General features: G+C 43.6%; 1 pseudogene; it reads right to left on the minus strand.

Annotated features, from left to right (window-relative positions):
- Positions 1 to 360: 360 nt before the first annotated feature.
- LOC122213199 lies at positions 361 to 1,130 on the minus strand (annotated as a pseudogene).
- Between the last annotated feature and the right edge of the window lie 3,222 nt (positions 1,131 to 4,352).

Here is a 4,352-nt window from a genome sequence, read left to right on the forward strand (position 1 = left end):
CTCTCTGTCTGTCTCTCAAAAATAAATAAATAAGCATTAGAAAAAAAAAAGAACTCTAGAATATAAAATAATAAATAAATAAAATAAAAACGAAGTGTATTTAACTCATCTATGAAGTCACCGAAGTTACATAATTTGCATTTCATAGCCTGTGCATGCATATGTATTTTGTTCTTACCAGAACAGTGTAAATCCTGTGGGAAATAAACTCAGTTTGCTTCTTCTTCTTTTTTTTTTTTTTTATTGGTTTAAGAAAAAGCTCCAAATCAATACAGCTTTTATTGCATCTTTAAAATATCACAAATAAGTCTGAAAACTCATCTGGCATCTTGTTATTTCTGTAGCTGGACAACTTAGATCTTATCCATCGGTCTGCTGAACTGTTCCTTTTTCAGAAACATACAAACCATCCCCAAATTTTCCTTGTTTTTCACTGTTGTGGCTTGCTGAATTAAAGCAGCTGAGTTTGCTACAGTTTCAATGTCATTTCCTTCAAGAATTAACTCATCTGTCTGGGCTTGAGATGCTGAACAAACAACACCTGGCCTCAGCGAGGCCTGTGGATGTATTTTTTTAATGTTTATTTTTGAGGGAGAAAAAGAGAGCACTGCAAGCGTGAGTGGGGGAGGGGCAGAGAGAGAGAGCCAGGACAGAGGATCCCAAGCAGGCTTTGTGCTGACAGCAGAGAGCCCCACGAGAGGCTCAGACTCACAAACCCTGAGATCATGACCTGAGCCAAAGTCTGATGCTTAACAAACTGAGGCACCCAGACGCCCCGAATTTTACCCAAGAAATTCTGGATTTCAACAAGAGAACCATTCTCCTGAGTAATGACATTAACAGGGAGACGAGCATACACAGACCTCATCTGGTAAAGGAAGCCCAGTGTAGAGTCCTTGACCATGGCCTGTAGGTGACCACAGATAGTGAGAACAGTAGACAGTTCTTTTCCATTTCCCACCATTTGTCAACTCAGAGCCTCTTCTTTTTCTTTCCGAGGAGACTGACTTCTACTGAGGAACCCTCCACAGGGTTCTTCGGGGGCCCTTCACAGTAATCATGGGTCCCTTCAGAGTGCTGTTGACATTTTCTGGAAGGTCAACAGTCTGATTGCTGAGAAGGGTCTTCATTTCTTGCAATAGATACAGCAAAGAGCTAAACTCAACTTGCTTCTTAATCATGCACCTCCTACCAACGCTGTGTGCCTTCAGCTCCCTGAGGAATAGGAAAAAAAAAAGGGACTCCGGGCTGGCCTGTCTTTCCTTTCCTTCCATGTCCAAGACAAGTGATTCCTAACACAGTCAACAGTAATTTGTCAGTGTTAGTTTCTTTGTTTTGACAAATGGACCATGGTTGTGTAAGATCTTCACATTAGGTGGAAATAGATGGGAGGAAGTATATGGGCTCGCTCTTTATCACCTTTACAACTTCCAGGCATATCTAAAGTTATTCCAAAATAACAAGCTTATTAAAAAGAGAAGACATTTTTCGACACACCTTGCCAAGAATTACTAGGTTAAAAAGAGATTAAGGCATTTTAGCAGTGTTTACCTAACTTGCTAGGTAAGATTCACTTAGGGTGAATTCCTGTCCCCATTTCTAGGAGACTCTGGCTTATTCGATCTGCAGCAGGATTGGACCCAGGAGTGGAGATTTTTTTTTCTTTTTTGTTTTTTTAAATGTTTATTTATTTTTGAAGGAGAGAGAGAGAAAGTGTGAGTGGGGGAGGGGTAAAGGGAGAGAGAGACACAGAATCCAAAGCAGGCCCCAGGCTCTGAGTTGTCAGCACAGAGCCCGACTCGGGGCTCGAACCCATGAACCACGAGATCACGACCTGAGCCAAAGTCAGATGCTCAACTGACTGAGCCACCCAGGCACGCCTTTAAAAAAAAAAAAAAAAAAAATTAATGTTTATTTTTTGAAGGAGAGAGACAGAGAGTGAGTGGGGGAGGGGCAGAGAGCGAGAGAGTGGAGTTTTAACAAGCACTCACACTGAGGAGTCTTACCAGACAAATTTGGGAAATATTGCATTGGAGTGCAATGGAATAAGGATGGGTTTAAGAGTAAGGTAAATTCAAGACCACATTCCAGCTATGTGACCTTTTTCTTTTTTTTTTTTTTTAACCAGATTTTTCACTTAAAAGCCTTTCTACTTACTGGTTGTGTGGCCTTTGAGGCACCCACTCAAACTTCTTAGACAATTCATAATGATGTGGTCATACTATAGAACTACTGTGACATTTAAATAAGGTACCTGTAAAACTCCCACACAGAGCTTGGCATGCCTAGGTTTGTGTTATATTGGCCCAAACACCTTATATTCTGATTTTTTTTTTCTCCAAAGAACATAAGAGGTTAATAAACTGTGACCATAGTGCTTAACATAGTTACCAAGACCCATGACCTTTTTGCAGAATATTACTAACACCTAGGGAATAGGAAATATGATCTCCTGTTTAAGTCCCTTGATTTAGAGATTGTGTTTGCTCATTCATTTTCCAGTAGATAATGGAGAGATACTTGCCCTTCATTGTGCCAAACGAGAGGCATCAGACTGGATGTTTCCACAGGCTTCTGCCCGAGGGAAGGTCCCTTGATTGCCCACACAGAGGTCCCAGGCGTAGCTGGCATGAGAGTAAAACCTGTGTGTCCCCCACTTCCAACCCGGCCATCCCAGCGCAGGCCCCAGAACAGCTGGGACATTGGATCAAGTCCCTCCTTTGGCAGAGGACAGGAAGCAGTGTGGGGAAAATATGAACACTGCTTAGGGTTGTATTTCACGGGAAATAAAGGGACAGCAAAATCCTTTGGCTGCTTTTTTGTCTCTTGATGTCCTGAAACTTCCGTCTATTTGTGATAGAAAGAATCACCCTTGATTTTGACAAGTCCTAAGATAGTGTGCCACAGATTGCTAGTTCTCTTGTCTCTGATCAAATAATATATTAAAATTTTATACTCTGTGGGTATATTGGAAAAAAAAAAAAATGCCAAGGCCCTGAGAGGAACATGTAACAGGCATTGGCCACGAGGCTAATTAGATTGAGAGATAATGAAGGGTTGAGGCTTAAGAGGCAGCATTAGGTACAAGGTCTTACAGACAGAACATGGTCAGGAAGGAGTTGGGGGGAGGCCATAGGGAGGGTCATCCTTTATCAAAGGACTGAATGACTATGGTCTGCTTCTCTCAACATCTCTGATTCGTGGCAAAACTTACTCCACCCCCTCGCTTTCCTGCTTTCTGTACACATGGCTGAAAATGAAGGCCCCAAACTCCAGGGCTCTAGCCTTTCCAAGTTCCCACACGTTCCAGGTCCTAGAGCAAGATTCTGTTGTGTCCAGCTTGGGTCCTGACTCAGCCGGCCTCATGGGGTCATGTAAAGTAAGCATGACCGACGTCCACGGGCCTTCCGTGGTGGTGGGGAGGGAGGAACAGTTCTCCAACCAAGGGGCTTGGTCTCAGAGCTGCCCCCAAAGGTATTTTCTACAGGTGGAAAATGACCTGCTGCTAATTCGGAGTACTTTTTTAGCACCTTGGTTATCTTCTTCCTATCTCGTCTGCTCATCATTTCAACAATTCTGCATTACACACTTGAAGGTTGGAATCTGGATGAGAAAGGAAACAAAGCGAGGGAAGGTAGCAATTTTAGCTTTAAAATCATCTGCAGAATAGAGTCTGCAGACACATCCAGACTGCCGCGAATGTTCTTTCTCCATCCGTGTGCTTGACCTTCACGTTGGAGAAGAGACACCCAAGTCCTGTTTGTGGCATGGAGGAGCGCAAAGGCACCTCTTCCCCCTCAAGAGTGGCCTTGTAGCACACAACTCACAGACGGAAGGCACAAACGGGAGAGGCTACAAACTGTGCGCAAAGGAAGAAAGGCAGGGTGGAAAGGTTAGAAATGAAAAAGGATCTGATAGCAGGAAAGCTGGTTCAAATTAATGAGACAATGCGAGCCTTGACATACTTGATGGATGTCAGTGGTTAAGTGCTAGCTGGACCTTCTGAGATTACAACCTCCATTCAAACCTCAGCCCTGGATGGCAACCTGAAACCCAAGGCCATGGGCGGCTGCGAGCATCTGTGCGCCCAGCATGGATTAGTGCCGCGGCCTTGGGGGACCCTGGCAGGCAGCTACTTCCTCCCCATGTACCAGTTACCCTGAAGCCAGGTGGGCTCTGGGGGGCGACAACAATACCAAGTAATTAAGATAGAATGTCCTTGGCTGTGTCTAAGGCACGTTCTTTTATGACAAGAACAAAGGGTTCGTTGATGAACTAATTTTTGGTGGGGAAAACTGCAGCATCTATTATTAAATGAATGCTTGCGATTTTTGTTTGTTTGTTTTTCAATA

Source organism: Panthera leo, chromosome A2, assembly GCF_018350215.1.
Source record: "Panthera leo isolate Ple1 chromosome A2, P.leo_Ple1_pat1.1, whole genome shotgun sequence".
In the NCBI taxonomy this organism is placed as follows: Eukaryota; Metazoa; Chordata; class Mammalia; order Carnivora; family Felidae; genus Panthera; species Panthera leo.